This window comes from Cotesia typhae, unplaced genomic scaffold, assembly GCF_013202065.1.
Source record: "Cotesia typhae breed Kobodo isofemale line unplaced genomic scaffold, CoteBio_Ctyphae scaffold_45, whole genome shotgun sequence".
NCBI classification, from domain to species: Eukaryota; Metazoa; Arthropoda; class Insecta; order Hymenoptera; family Braconidae; genus Cotesia; species Cotesia typhae.
The window spans coordinates 3,302,378-3,319,842 of NW_027423777.1; the positions used below are offsets into that span (position 1 = coordinate 3,302,378).

The 17,465-nt window shown below is 27.7% G+C and overlaps 1 protein-coding gene and 1 long non-coding RNA gene across 3 annotated transcripts in view; one reads left to right on the plus strand and one right to left on the minus strand.

The window, feature by feature from the left end:
• The window catches only part of LOC141536916 (uncharacterized), a 121,652-nt gene that overhangs the window by 68,868 nt on the left and 35,319 nt on the right, over positions 1 to 17,465 (minus strand). The window lies entirely within an intron of this gene.
• Positions 7,618 to 17,465, plus strand: part of LOC141536912 (5-hydroxytryptamine receptor-like) — a 77,326-nt gene continuing 67,478 nt past the window's right edge. For both annotated transcript variants that reach the window (XM_074257707.1, XM_074257708.1), the window contains exon 1: positions 7,618 to 7,916. The gene's annotated coding sequence lies outside the window, so the exon portion shown is untranslated. The remainder of the gene's footprint in view (positions 7,917 to 17,465) is intronic.

The following is a 17,465-nucleotide window of genomic DNA, read 5'->3' on the forward strand; positions in this document are numbered from 1 at the left end:
ACATAAGATGTCAAGCACACTCAAACTCAACGACGTAAGATGCATTTCCGCTCTAATTCGTTTTTATAATCCGCTAGTGGAAGGAAAGATCAACATTTTTTTGCTTTTACACAAAAGATTTCACAAATACGTCATTTATTTTTATTACTTTTTTACTACTGTATACTAATGGATGTGTCTTATTTATCTTTCATCAGCTTGTTATTTATTTATATATTTATGATAAGATAGGGATTACTGATTGTCATTCATAAATTATAGACTACCCTCGATTCATGATATAAGAGTCAGAGTGAACATCAATATTATTTAAATTTATTTTGACTGCAATGTGATTGATCAATAGGCTAACAAAAAATTTTCAAATTTTTTTTACAACATGTATTTAAAAGAAATTAATAATAATAATAATAATAATAATAATAATAATATGTTCTAGCAAATTTTAAATATATTTTTAATTCTATAATTAATAGTTAAATTTATTAATTGTTACTCGAGGTATTTTGTAACAGAAATAAAAGATTTTTCGAATTTTAACTCATTAAAAACTCATTTTAATAATTATTGAGAGCATTCTGTCTCCAGATTTCTTCTGCACCAATAGAAAAATTTAGTTCTATTTAATATTTAATAAGATTTAGTAATAGTTACTAAATAATTTATTACAGTCCATTTATTTCACAGAAAAATAAGTTAACTTGAGCCAACAAAATATTTTTTTTTCCTAATTATTTTCTTGAGCGAAAAAAAAATTTTTTTTTTTTGACACGAAATTTCACTTTTTCCAAAGAAATTAATTTTCTTGCTTTAAGAGATACGTATCTAGATAAAAGAAAATTTATTTAAGTCAAAAAAAAATTTTTTTGTCTTGAGAAAATTTTTCTCTTGCTCCAAAAAATTTAATTCTTGATAGAATTAAATTTTTATTAATATTTATATTGATTAACATGTAAAATAGGGAAGATCAAATAATATTGATTTTTTTTTCATTCAATATGTAAAATTATACGCTAAAATAATAAAAAATGGATATCAAATATTCAAGAAAAAAATTTTCTCAAGTTGAGAAAATTTTTTTCTCATAAGTAAGTGGCGCTGCTTCTCTAAAGTATCCAAAAATCTTGATCAAATATAAAAATTTATTGTATTTAATTTTTATGATAATTTGATAAAAATTAAAAAAAATTACACCAAGAATAGAATTTCAAGAAAAATTTTTTACTTCGGCCAACACAACTTCGGTCTTCCTTTAGACACCTGAAAATTTTCTCGAGCCAAGAATTTTGTTCTCCAGTCAAGAAATTTTTCTATCTGTGTAATTTTTGATAACTTAAAAAAAAAAAAAAAAAAGGATTAAACATCACTTTTTTCGGTCTTCTGAATGCGTACAACCCTATAATTCGGATCAGATATCTGAGCCGTGAGAAATCTTTAAAATAAAGCAACGAGGAGGATAAGTAATTTTATTATCATTCCACGTCAACAAATCTCTGGTAGGCAAACCAGCCAATTTTATGCCGAGGAAAACATGGTTCGTTGCGTGACTTGATCTAATTAGATAATACCCTCCACAATGCATTTTCACGAGCAGAGAGTTTAAATAATCCAATATTAAAACTGTACCATTACTTTTGAGATTGCTGTTTATAGAAAAATTGCCGAGATTTTTTGGACCTGGGTCAACTGATTTTTTTTTATTCCTTCAATAATTCAGGATTAGGGGAGTAACCGCGTCTAAGAACTGCAGAGTAAGCGAATTAATCATCTTAAGGTATTTACGGAAGCAATATAACCCAGCAGTACCTGATCTCGTGGGACTTGCGGCTAAACGCACTGGGATGCCATCCGACCACAAATTAATTAGGTCGAGCGGAAGCTAACTGTTAATTTACCTACGTGAAGTCGCGGAAAAATTTCGTGTCTCTAAAGGTCATTGCAGTCAAAGTTAATTGATTTTTTAGCAAATCGTCTACTTCATCAATCGATTTGTAATAATAATTATAATTTCAAATTTTTGTAGCTGTTCTTAGCGATTTTAAAAATTCATTTTTGATTTTAGAATTCAGATTTTGATGGAAAAAGATTTAGAATTTAATTCTGTAATCTGATCAATTAATCTAAGAATTATACTTCGAGTTTAATTTCTGGCTAAATGATGAGAGATACGGAAACGTTGATGAGGATCTTTTTTACAGGAAATTTTATTTTATAATAAAAAAGTCTTATGATTTTCCTGAATTTTTAATATTTAGCCTAGAATTTTGAATTTAAATTTCTCTCAATTTATAGAGAAAGAAAAATTTCTTGACTGGAAAAAAAAATTCTTGGCTCAAGAAAATTTTCGGGTGCCTGAAAAAAGACCGAAATTGTGTTGGCCGAAGTAAAAATTATTTATGAAATTCTATTCTTGGTTGAAGTAATTTTTTCTTAATTCAAATTATCAAAAATATTTGATACAATAAATTTTTATATTTGATCAAATATAAAAATTTATTGTATCAAGTATTTATGATATTTTTCTTGAGCCAAGAATTCGTTCTCCAGTCAAGAAGTTTTTCTTTATGTGCAAGCATTTGAAAAGCATTTCTTTTAAATGCTGAGTTTAAATTAATTTCTTCATCTAATTATATGATTTTTTTTTTTTTTTTTTTTTTTTTTAATTAACAATATATGAAAAATTTATAAAATTGAGTAATCGAAATTAATTGTATGCTTTATAATATTTAAATAATGGGTGTCAATAATTAGTTGATAATTTTTAAGTTGAATCTCACATTGACAGCCAGTCGAACACTTTCGAAATGGAATTTAGAATCCGGAAAATTTTGTCTAAATGACAAGAGATACTTTAAATTGATGAGGACCTTTCTCGTAAAGAATTAAATCCCCTTCAAAGAACCGCAAATATACTCATTAATTAATGTGTTAAGAGCATAAAGAAAAAAGAAATAACCTCTGAAGCCCTGGATCTAGTAACTAGTACCTAGAATCTAGGATTTAGGATCTAGGACTGTTGCAGTAGGAAAGCTTGTAAGTTACGAGCATTAAACAGTGGGCTGGGTCGATCGTTAGCCTCTTTGTTGGTGACTTAACAGCTTTTCTATCTCCGAGCTCTGTTCGGCCAATAAACCCTTCTATACCACGGCATACCTGGTAAATCCTATCCGTGATGTTTATATTCGTGCTTCTCTTCTTTTTTTTTCACAACTAAGCCGTGTACATAGCACACCAGTAAAGAGTTGGGCATGTGAAAAATATACGAGGCTGTTTATCTCTTTTGACAAGCACTTGCCCGCAGCCCAGAACCGTTACACGCGAGCAGGAATAATAGCTTCTAGTTCAAACTCCCTTACACACCCTCACACCCTTATGTAGTGCACTACGGTTTAGGATCTAGGTTCTGTTTCAACATTAACCGAGTACTTAGTTTTACTGCTATCCTGATGCCTTTAGAATAATAATAACAAGTGCAATTATTATTATTTTTCATGTCGCTTGAGTAATTTCAGCCCAGAGTCTTCTTTTATTTTTTTTACCTTCCGCTTCTTTTAGCTTTATCTAGTTTATCATTGAGTCACTTGTATACCTGTGCACTAGAACTACCTTTTGATAAATTTTTTTCGCTGCCTTTCTCCAATTGCAGACTATTATTTTTAATTATTATCTGTTATTAATTCTCAGAACGGGCTGCTAAATCGCAACTCTTTACTACAATTGATTTTATAAACCAGACATGCTTACAATCAAAATTATGATGGAAATATTGAAATGCAAAAAAAAAATTTTTAAAAACTTTTTTTTAGCAAATTTTATTTTCTTCATTAATTTTTCAGTATTTTTTAGATAATTTAGGGAAGCATCGCCACCTACTTCAGCTGACAAAAAAATTTTCTTACCTTGAAAAAATTTTTCTCTGGAATATTTGATATCCATTTTATATTATTTGACATGTTAATCAATATAAATATTAATAAAAATTTAATTCTATCAAAAATTAAATTTTTTGGAGCAAGTGAAAAATTTTCTCATGACAACAAAATTTACTTTTATCAAGAACTAAATTTTTTGAAGCAAGAGGCTGCATTTTTTTAAAACAAGAAGATTTTCTTAGATCACAATACATATTTCTTAAAGCCAGAAAATTAATTTTGTTGGAATAAGTCAAATTTCTTGTTTTACTCAAGAAAATAATTAGAAAGAAAAATATTTTCTTAGCTCAAGTGAAACTTTTTTTTTTTTTTTTTTTTTTTAGTGTCAATATTATTGTATCTCATCATTTGCGCAAAATTTGATTTTAAGCGTGTTAAATTCAATCACGGAATTAGAAAAATTTGAAATTAAATTTTGCAAGATTCGAAAAATGATAAAAAATTTTTGTAAAGAATTTTACATTCTACAATAAAAAGTTATTATCAATTTTCCAAAAATTTTTGATAGATATCAATTGTAAAAACTTGAAATCAAAATTTTAAGTTAAATTTCAAAAATACGAAAAAATCAAACGAAAAGTTTTCTATAGGAAATTTAATTTCCATCAAAAAAGTTTCTGATCAGTTTTTTGATAGCTCTCACCATTAACTCATAAATAAAACTCAAAGTTAAAAACAAAAAATCTTAAATAAATATCAATTTGAAAAGTTTAAAACAAGAATTGAAAATTTTCAACGGTCAAGAATGCGGACGTAAATAAAAGGGATTTAGTACCTCATTACCAGTGACTTGGATTGGCATAGTGGTTGTGATCTAGCTGTGTGCTGGGGGTTATCTGGTTCCATCAAGTTGATTCAAATTACATTATTTGATAGATACAGAGAAAGAGACTCGATTTACGCAGTCAATTGATAGCCTTCGACAGATATTGTCTCGTTGATTACGAGGATGAATTTGCATTCTGGGAATATCGAAATGTACCATTGCCTCTGGTCATATTCATAAGGGCTTTACATTATTTTTTGATCCCTACACTGGTGTTCCGGAATTCTATTCACTAATTTCACTTCAATTCATATCGTGCATTCGACTAATTTTTACGATAATTAAATTAAATCCGAGTGAAATTTGAAGTTATCGATGAAATTAAATTTTATAGACGGAAAAAACAACTGTGTAAAATTTACATAAAATAATCTTCAAAATTTCCACAGTATATATTCTTTAAAATTTACAGAAAAAATATTTAATTATTACGCGTGAGTTTACGTGAAAACTACGTATTTTTTTTTTTTTTTGTAAAATTTACAGATAAATTCTATGAAATCTTCCTGATTAAAAAAAAAAAAAAAAGTATTGAGACAAAGAAAAAAGTATTGGTTTTCTAGTCAATCCGATACTTTTCAATACTTTTTTTTATTCACGGCTATAAGAATATTATGTGACTGTTGCAGAGTAACTTCTTGAATTAAAATTATCTTTGATTATTGATTAAAAATCTAAATAATAATCTGTTAATAGTAAATTTAAAATTTTTATCATGTGAAGAAATTTTTTTTTACTGATTATAAAAAAATAATTTATCTTGAAGTAGACTGTAAAAAATGAGAAAAATTAAAATTTTTGAAAAAATGAAAAACTCTGATATAAATTAGTTTGCAATGATGCTAACTCAAGTAATGCTTTTTAATTAATTACAATAAATTTTTAATAATAATAACAGAAAAAGTTATATTATAATTACAGACTGAATTTATTAAATTTAGAGATTTATAATAACAGAATTTACCACGTAAAAATAAGATAATAAGTTCTGTAAATATTATATAAGTCGACTTATAGATAGAATTTTGTAAATTTTACAACGTATTTTTTTCTGTGTAGAATCGAAAGCATGAATCTTTGCAGATGTGCATGCTTTCAAGGGTTTAGGGTTTTACGCGATCCGAAACTAATTTTCAAAGCTATTGTAAATTCCTTTGTTCTATTTGAAGGAATTACAATTCTTGTCTTCTCTCGGGCAACAAAGCCCGGTAAGGCATGGGAATGATGTAACTAACTTGGGAGTATGCATACCCTCGGTAAATAGCAACATATATATGTATATATGTGCCGTAGGTTCTATCCTAACCATCGCGTTCCAAGCATCATTAACATTTGAGAATACCCTACACAAATTCTGGTATATCGTCTGATATATCTCCAATCAAGACTTTACGCCCTCACCACACCGCATCGTCAATACCCGCACTATAATTACCTAATGTACTCGATAACATCGTTATCCTAGATAGCAATCATTATAATAATCATTATAATTTGAATCATAAACTGCGTTTAATTTCAAGGGTGTCAAAAATTAGTTTCTTGACTCGGTTTGGAAAAGAAATTCTTGGATGAATATTAGAGATATGGAAAAATTCTCTGAAAAAAAAATATTTTAATCAATTTTTTGATAACTCACACACGATAAAAGTTAACTGTAAAATCAACAATTTATAATTTAATGTCGAAAATTTTTGCAGAAATTGAGTTTAAAATTTTGGGTTAAATATTGGAATTTTGAAAAAATTGTAAAATATCTTTTTTTTTAAGAAAATTTGATTATCTACGAAAAGTTTCTTGTCAATTTTTTCATAACTTGTATCGTTTTTGTACACAGAAAAAAAAAAAATTAATTTGAATGAAAGTAAAAATTCTTAAACCAAGAAAATAATTTTGAAGAATTTTATTGTCTTGGATCAAGACAAAAAATTCTTGTATCAAGTAAAATTCACTTGAACCAAAAAAAATTTTTTAGTTTAAAAATTTTCTTACTCAAATCAAGAAGATAAAATTATTCAAAATTTTTTACTTGGTTCAAGTAAATTTTTTTACTAAATTCCAAAATAGAAACAGAAAAATGTTCCAAAAAATAGTTTCAAGTTTGGATTCAAAATTCTGAGCTAAATATTAAAGATTCAAAAAAATCATAAGAGTCCATTCTTATAGAAAATTTAATTATTGACAAGAAAAGTCCTTATCAATTTTTTGGTTACTCTCACCGTTTTCGCATAAATCAAATTAAAAGTAAGATTTTCAAAACAAGTGTCCAAATTTTTAAAAACTAAAAAATTTTGAACCACTGATATTCCACAGGTTCTACAAATCTACCCGGTGACGTCGGAGATGACGTCGCCGGCTGGTTCAACGGCTGAGGGGAAGTTATCTAAATGCATACACACATCTACATCGACACCATCAAAAAACCGAAAGTAGGAGAGAGCTGGCAGTTGGTCGTATACGTCACGACGACGTACTCAGGCTCACGCTCAACAACCTCTCCTCCAGCCTGGTCTGTCCTGTCGTCATCCCTCCGCCGTCGGTTGTGAAACGAGTAAAATCCACGGCACATTCGCTGGCCCTGCGCAAGCGTCGCCAACAGATTACCAAGTCTCACCTTCAGTTCTTGACGATACACCGTCAAATGCGTGCCGTTTCCGCGCGTTTTTGTTCGCCACACACACACACACACACACACACACACACACACACACACACACACACACACACACACACACACACACACACACACACACACACCATATATATATATATATATATATATATATATATATATATATATATATATATAAATAAACAGTCATATATATGCATATAAACATATATGCAACCGCGAAAAGTCAATGACTGATTAAACGCCGGTGATCAAAAATTAAATCAAAACAATCATTCAATAAAAAAAATTTTTTTAATTCTGTCGTATGTTGCTCGTAATTTTGGGCTACTTTTTCGGCGGGTAAAACAAGTGTCAAAAGATACGCGTGCTGTTTTTTCGTCCCAAGTTCAAGGTGATGTTAATATATGTCAAATACGAATGATGAAAATTGGTACTTGATGGTTTGAATAAATTTTTAGTTAAGAGTTGGTTAGTTTCGAAAACACTGTGTGGGTGCGATGACATGCTTCGAATTCTTCTCTAGGTCAGTACCAACATGTATTGTTATTGAAAAATATTTTCAACAAAATTTAACTCTTTGTTTAGAGATATTAAGTTTAAATTAATAAAGAATTTGCGGAATTTTTTGTTGGTACAATAATTGGGACATCCTTGTTAGGAATTGGGACGAGGACCTAAAAATAACTATTGGCAATCATTATTAGTTATTTTGTGATTAAAGCTCCTTAGGCTTGGTCAGTTATACTTTTGGGCGCCAATTTCGTTATAAGTACCAAGGTCGCTATCGAGAAAGTTTTAAGTCGCTGTTTAATATTAAGCTTTGGGAACATACTCGCACCGAATGAAAAATATTTAGTTTGAGAAAATCAGACTCTTGCTTCGAGATATTTTGGTTTAATTAAGTCAATAAATTCACGGGGAGAATCGAGAAAATTATACAGAGAGGATTAAGATAAAAATTTAACATTTAAGAATTTTACTAATTTAAACAACCACGAGTACTATTTTTAAACAAAATAAATTATATTTTACTCAGTAATTCAAAAAAAAAAAAAAAAAAAATTAAAAAATTTTGCAGATCAAATTTTTGCTATAATATAGGAGATTTAATTATTTTCTAAAATTTATTAATTTAATTATTTACTAATCTTTTAATTTTTTTAAATTTCTATCGCATCAGCAAATAAGTGTCAAATAACTTTTAGAATAAATTCAAGTAAAGTTTTGTATTGTTTTTCAAATTTTTTTAGTTTATTTAATAAACAAATTTGTCATTAAACTAAAAATGAACCAACAATAAAAAAATTAAATTTGTTTCACTTCAATCAATAAGTTTTCATTTCTCAAAAAATTAATCCACTATAAAATGCCAAAATTTGAATCTTCCAAAAAAATCATAAACTTTCACCAATCTTGTTCTTTTTTTTATCCAATCAAAATTTGGTACCATAGATGATCACAATTCGACTAAAATATAAAATATCCGAAAGGAAACAAATGGCAATTGCCAGAAAAGTTTTATCTATTCCAAAACTTAACGCAGCAATATAACTTTCGTAGTTTGCCAACTTCCTAAGATAAGAACAAACTAATCCCAAAAGCCTCACTATCGAAATGTCTTTTGATATTGTATCAATTTTTTTCTTTTAAATTATTCCTCTATTTTCTCAAGATAAATTTCCCGCAATATGATAATCATTTCTTTAAATGTAATGATTAATAAAAATAGACATAATTTTGGGAAAAATCAAAATTTAATCAAATACTCTGAAAATTAAACTTCGAGTTAGAATTCTGGCTAAAAGACAAGAGATACGGGAAATTTGAAAAAGACCTTTCTTGTAGAAAATAAAATTTCCTACAAAAATGGTCTCTTATAATTTTTTTAGTATGTTCAATATTCCCTCCATAATTTCAATTGTAAGTATAAATGGTTTAAAAAAATCAGTTGCAGCAAAAAATGATCAATAAAAATGAAAATATTTTTTGTAAAAATCAAAACGATTAGGGCAAGTAAACACCGGTTACATTTATCAATTCGTTATCTCGATTCTGACGTACGTTTGACATCAAACGTGTCCTATTATATTATAAATTAATTACCAGGGTACAAAAGGATCGTTTTTTATCAGCTGCAAATGGTTCCGGTTTTTGCGGATCAGTTAAAAGGGATATGGGTTAATTCAGACTGTACTCTTTTTTTTTTTTTTCTATTTCAATTTATACGTCCCCGGGTGCTAGATGTTAATTAATTGCATGTTTTACTTCTTTTCAATTTTAAGGAAATAAATTTTTCTTTAAAAATTATCAGCGTGAAAATCACAAGATTCAGTGAAACATTTTTAACCGTAAAAAGACCTTACGGCTTCATTGGACGTCATAAAACATCGTAAGTCTTCATAAGACACTATAACACTTGGCACAGATCATAAAACATGATGACATCATAGAACTTGCTCGGCGTCGTAAGTCATTGTTTGACGTCGTAAGATTTCACTATAATTGTAAAATTGATAGAACTTTTGTACGAAATGGCTTTATTGGACATAAAAAAAAAAAAAAAAAAATAGTGAGACTTTATTAGACTTTAGACTTCGTAAGTTTAATGAGTATTTGCGATTATAAAATTCCGTAAAAAATTTTCTTTATCTTGGCACTTCAAAGAGTTTGTAAGACACCTAACCTAACATCATGATTTATAACGGCGAACAATGCTTTGCAATGTTTGTCGAAGGTTTTTGATACTTGATGAAGTTTTATAATCTTTGATCTTGTAAGTTTGCTTTTGTGACGGAAAGAAAGTGTTACGGTATCCTGGAATGTGGCAAAAATGTTTTTATGTCTAATAGTGACTTATGAAGTAATAACGAAGATTTATGAATTTTTCATGCTTCATGATGCTTAATGTCTTGTGACATATATGAAGTTGTAATGGAGCCTTATCAATTTTTATGACAACAGAAGTTGCAATGCTTTTTGATGTCAAGTAATGTCATAACGATGTTTTATGACAGTGTTTTATCAAGTCCTAATGGAGCGTTGTCAATGTTTATGACACTTTATGATGTCTACGGAAGTTAGCTGTACATCATGATGCCACATAATGACTTAAGGAGCTTCATAATGATGTTGTATAAAGCCATGATAGAACCTTATCAAGTTTTATGATATCTGATGGTGACAGAGAAGTTTAAACGCTTCATGATGTCAAATAATGACTTAAGAAGTCCTATAATGACTTATGAAGCTTAGCAGTGATGTTCTATAAAGTCCTAATGGACCTTTATCGATTTATATGGGATTAGAGAGTATCTATTGAAGTTAGAATACTTGATTATGCCTTACAATGTTCTATGAAGTCATAATGAAGCTTCATGAATTTTTATGACTTCTTCTATTGACTAAGGGGAAGGTACAATAATGTTTTACAATGATTTTTTATCAAGCCGTAATGAAGCATTATCAATTTGTATGACATTTTATGATATTTACTGAAGTTATAAAGCTTCGTCATGTTTGTAATATCTTATAATGTCATTTTAGGAAGTAATAATGATATTTTTTTATTTAATAAAGAAGCCTTGTCAATTTGTATGAAATCTTCAAATTGCTTTTGAAATTGTAATGCTTTATGATATTAAATGTTTTATAAAATCTTGTAATAATGTCTTATCAAGTTTTATAAACAATGTTTTATGAAATGATATTGAATCGTTGGAAATTTTTGACATTTTTTTATGAATACAGAAGTTACAGCGCTTCGTGATATCCAATCGTGATATTTTTTGAAGTCAAAATGAAGCCTTATTGATTTATTTAGAATCTTCTAATGACTTCAAAAGTCACAATGCTTCATGATGTCAAAGAATGTCTTACAAAATCTTAAAATAATGACTTATAAATTCTTAAAATGATTTTTTATCAAGTTGTAATGAAACCTAATCAATTTTTATGACATCTTTTGATGTTTACTGAAGTTTTAACGCTTAATTTCTTCAAACAACCCTTTATAAACTCTTCCATCACTTAATTTCAACTTTAAAAATCCACACAAAAGCCTTATTAGCCAGCAAAAGGTGAATTTTATTTATTAACCATCATAACATTCCCTATTTTTCACCACAAGACACCTTAGCAATCACAAAACAGCAACTTGACGAACATCAAAGCCCCAAGACTTCGTTAAATATCAAAAGCCTTTGTACAGTATTGTCTGAGACACAAACTTTGATGATCCAACTCGTAAGACATTCGATTATCAACTTAACTCAGTTACCCACAATATCAAAACCAAAACCAATCTTTTACATCATAACATTTTAACCATAGTTGGGTGCAATACTGCGACAAAGTTCCTCACCAAATCATAAATCTAGATAATTAATTCACGGGTAACCGTAACCCGGGGGTTTTTTGGCCAGGATCACTCCACTAGGGATCCTGCATGGTTAATGGGAGCTAAATAATTATAACATCAGCAGAGCATTATTAGATATCTGTTAACCACGCTGGTGTATCGCATCAATCTTACAGCAATTGAATGTTTAACCCGAGTCAACAGAGTACCTACTGGGAATAAGAGAGCAGCAGTCGTTCTTTAACCCGGAGGAAAACTCACGTCTATATATGCTTGTATGTGTACACTTAGGTTGAAAGCCATCGTGAAATCGTTGATCCGCATCATGGATTGTGTAACCTACAGCTCTACCAGTATCGCGGTATTGATATGTACACTTTGCCTCTTATACCTCTTCTCTGTATCTACACAGCTCGTTTGGTTATGAAAATACAGGATAGACATATATATACATTTAAAAAAAAAAAAAAAAAAAAAAAAAAGTTAAATAACTGAACTAAAATTGCAGACTTAGCGACATTGTATATATATATATATATATATATATATATATATATATATATATATATATATATATATATATATATATATGAATGTATATCTTTATAAATGTAAGGTATAAAATGCCGAGTTGGAATCACGCCAGCATTTATCTCGGAGGTATTTAAACTTGAGAATATATGATGATACAGAATTGGATGCATCCATTTGTGAGTAAATTTTAAACTCTCAACTCCCTGTTCTGCGACCAAGGACAAAATGTGTGCAGTACTTATATTCACTGTACTTTGTTTCGTTATTTTTATTTTTGTATGAAGAATATAGTAGAATATAAGAAAAGATATATCATATGTTTAGCCCCTTTGTTGTGTCAATTTTTTTTTAGCGTTATTATGTATGCCGTTACCTTTTTTAGCGCTATATGTATGCACGATGCTTTTTTTGTCGAGTGACATATTTTCTTTGTAAATGTCCTTGTAAGATAATAAGTATTTAAGTGTCTAAGTCTGCTGAGGGTTTTGTTGTTTTTTGGGTTTAGGGATGAGAGTCTTGACATTTTCGAGTTTTTATGGTTAACCAAGCGGTATTGATTGAGAATTTTTTTTTTAGAGTGCTTGTTCGAGGTTTCTTTTCTTTTTAATTACAAGTTTCAATTTTTTAATTATTTTTTTGCTTAAGATTTTTTTTACTTTATTCTAAGGAACTTTCAAAATTTGGGTTAAATATTAGAGATGCGGAAAAATTTATGATCTTTTTTGATAAAGAATCTTATCAATTTTTTCATAACTTTCACCGTTTTTTTACAAATCGAATTAAAAGTTAAGAATAAAAATTTTTGCAAAATCATTTAATAAAAATTATAAGTTTCAAATTTTAAACTCAAAATTCTCGACTAAGTATTAAAGATACGAAAAATACATAAGAATTATTTTTTATAGAAAATTAAATCCCCTTTAAGAAAGGTCCTCATCAATTTTACTCTAGGATTCATTTTTTAGCCACAATTTAATTTAAAAGAATCATTTTTTGGAAAAATAAAAAATTTGATAATTTTGACTAAAGAAAAAAATAAATCTCGGCCTTGATTTAAAAGAAGTTGTCTAAAAGTTTTTATTGAGAAATGAGTGAAAAAATATTCATATCTGAAATCCAATTTAAAAATAAAATACAGGTTTATTATGCAAATAAATAGAATATTTAATGCAACAACAGCAATAATAGCTAACTGTATAATAAGTGTATTAATTCATTTGAATGAAACACGTTACATTTGAATATGTAAGAATGTTGCGCTACCCGCTATAAGCTATAACTAACAATGTAACCAAATTAACACGTAAAAAAAATAATAACAAAGAGAAAAAGGAAAGAGAAAGATAAAAATTGCGAAGAAAGTAAACCAGCAGTGGACATAAATACAGTCTACTAGTTATTTCACTGGTTAAGTACATTCCGACAATTTTATCCAACACACTACACGTATTATATACAGTGCACGTTACTTTGTCGCATTTAAATAAACTTCACGCAAATTATTTAAATTTCTACCACCGCAAGTAAACAACCGTATCGACACTCGACAATTACTGCTATTTTTTCCTCAAATTTATTTTATTTTTATAGTTATTATTGTTTTTTTTATGAATTTAATTTAAAATGTTTATTGTGATAATTATTGACAATGTAACAAAAATTTATTTTATTTCTCCGGAAAAATTTAAACTGAAGGTAGATACTAAAAAGGTTCATTCTTTTGCGCTTGCATGAAACTCTATATATAAAAAGTAAAAACGGTAAGCGTAGAGTCAGACCGAGTCGACAATGCTGGGAATATAAACTTAATAAAATATAGAGGTGTACGGAAATTACCAAGCAAATTTAATTTTCAGTTGATGGACCTTTTTTATTTATTTTTTAATTATCATTGCGAGGAAGTGGTATTGTATTTAATTTTTCATTACAACGAGATAATTATTTTTATTTTTAGTTTTTTTTTTAATTTGAGCTCCCGGGTTCGATTCCAAGCCAAGAGTTTTTGCTATTTTTTTAGTAAAAATACATAGGTTTAAGTTAATTTCGTAGAATGTAATTACAGCGAGAGAAAATATTTGGTTTGAAAATATTTTAATGATTTGTTATTTTTGTACCATTAAAATTAGACACGGAGCGACGAACTATTTGAAGAAAATTAGGAGTATTTTTTTTTTTACTTTTACGAAACGCGACGTTTTATTTTTTTAAGTTTTTTGAAACAATCTCAAAAATAAGAAAGTGATAATAATCGTTTTAGGAATTTGAATTCATGATTTTAGAATAAATATTGGAGATATAAAAAATCATAAGAGATTTTTTTTTAGGAAAATAAATTCTTTACACAGAAAAAAATTCTTGGCTCAAGAAAATTTTCGGGTGCCTGAAGGAAAATGACACTGGATACCATCCCAGATTATACTGAGTAAAAAAATATTTCAGATAGTAGCTAGTATAATCTAAATAATAGCTAGTGTAATCCAGATTACAATGGATATAATCCAGATATCACGCAGTATAATCTGGATTATACTAGCTATCTAAAAAATTTTTTTAATTTGATCTACCCATTTGACATGTTAATCAATAAAAATGTTAATAAAAATTTACTTCTATCGAGATATTTAATTTTTTGGAGCAAGAGAAAAATTTCTCAAGACAAGAAAATCTATTTATTTTTTCATAACTCTGACCATTTCTGCATGACCTAAAATTAAAGTTCAAACTCAAATTTCTGATCTAAATATTGAAGATGTGAAAACTTTTTAAGAACTTTATAATATTATCTGTAACCATTATTATTAATAATTTCTTAATGATAAATGATTCTAATAAAAATCACTTTACTTTCCCGAACAACTTTAAAAAAAAAAAAAAAATAATAATAATAATAATAATTTAACTCAACTTTAAAAGAAAATAAAAAGCTCGTATCGTATAACAATGAAAAAATAGAGACGCCAGTTAGAAAGTAATAAATAAAAATCGCGTCTCTACGTAGAGGCTCTGTGCAGTGATATTTAAATATACGAGCTCGATATAGATATATATAAATTACACAGCGTATAAATTTACATATGAAACCAAAATTATTGTTGACGGAGCTCATCGATCACTGTCCTGAGTCGAGTAGACTTCACATATATATATATATATATATATATATATATATATATATATATATATATATACTCACAAAAGAAAAAAATAATAACTCAGTGCTCTTGTCATAAGTTTCCCATTTTTTATTATCCGTCTGTTTAAATTATAAATTATTGAAATCTCGTTATTTTTCTCCTAGTCTTCTTCTTCAACACTTATCATTTTAATAATTAAATTGAATTCAAGAAAAGAAGCAAAAAAAGTAAGTTAAGAAGAAAAGTTTAAATAATTAAAATTTTTACGCGCGGATATTATTAATATGAAGTTATACTTAGAAAGAAATTTCTGTAGAATTTACTGTTGAATTCGTGATAAAAATAACCGGAGTGTATTATATCTAGAGCGCAGCTTAACCATGTATTAGTAACAGGATTACCTTCTAAAGTTTGTCAGTTAAATTTACTGGTCTCGTAAAATAAAATAACATTTTAATGCAGTTAACCACACACATAGAATACAAATAGTATTGGACGTATTGTTATCAATTGAATATTATTATTATTAATTTTATAGTTTTTATTTTTTAACAATTAGATTTTAGTTTGATAACAATCAATTTTTAATTAATTTTTTTGATTTGAATTATTTCGTTCGATTATTTCACTTGAAAATATATTTAAACAGAATAATAGATCAAAGTAAACTAAAAATTTGGAATGATATGAAAGTACATTTTTACAAATAATATTTAAGCAATTGGATAAAATTCATAAGAACAAGATTACACTGGATATCATTCTAGATAATACTAAGTGAAAAAAAAAATTTCAGATAGTAGCTAGTATAATCCAGATTATAATGATTATAATCCAGATTATAATTAATATAATTCAGATTATAATGAATATAATCCTGATATTACGCAATATAATCTGGATTATACTAGCTACTATCTGAAATTTTTTTTTCACCACAGATATATCACTGAGTATAATCTGGGATGATATCCAGTTTCATCTTGTTTTTTCCGTGTAGCAATACTCTATTTCATTTTATTGTTTCATTATTTTAAAATCTGTTAATCATCACAATTGTTGACATTTCATGACAATCTTACATATTTTTTAAATTAAAAAATATTAAAATTTAATACCAAGGTATGAACTATTTATCGCAAAAAAATTTCATTTTTTCAAGTAGGCCAAAACTGCTTATACGTTTTTAATTTCTTAACAATATTATTAAATTAAAAAAGATCTTATTTTGAAATTCACATTCTCTAATTACAAAAGTTATAAATTGAGTAAATATTTTACATTGATAAGAACTATGTCAAATAATTACATCACTGTAATGTAATTTATTATCAATGCAGTTTATTAATGTCATTCATCAAGCCTGAATGAAAGAGTTTTGCTTTCAAAGGCACAACTGTGCAAAATGACTCTCATTTTCAAGGTAATTTTTAAAGAAAATTTTTTTCCATATATGGTAATTTTCGGTGCGTTATAAATAATAAAAAGCTATATCTTTGTTGAAAATTCAAAAGACATAAAATTATATTCCGAGCGGATAAAAAGTTTCCCGTGCTAACTAAATAAAAAGTATCGTTAGTTTAAAAAGAATTTTATATTAGGCGGGAAACTAGAAAGGACTTTGCTCTCCTCTATAGAGTTGCCTTTCAAACTTTTGTCTCTTATTTTTATTTTATTTATTTTTTCGATTTTTTTAACATCTCCAGAGAGTTTGATACCAGAAATGCGCTTCAAATTTCGTTTCTAACGATTAAATTATACGAAGACCTGTTGCATCTTTCGAAACTATCACCTCCAGCGATCAACTCGAGTTCCCTTGTTTTTGATTTTTATTTTTATCTTATTCTCTTTTGGTTACGTCATTTACTTTGGTTACTTTTTATGTTATCTTTATCATTAAAAAAATTTATTCCCGCTCTTAGTTGTGTTTTTTAGCGACACATAATGTATTGTAGTGAAGGATAAATATTAGGTGATCATTTTTTTACATGTAGCAAAGTAATTTTTTTTTTTTTTTTTATCATTGTGGCGTACACGGAAAAAATAC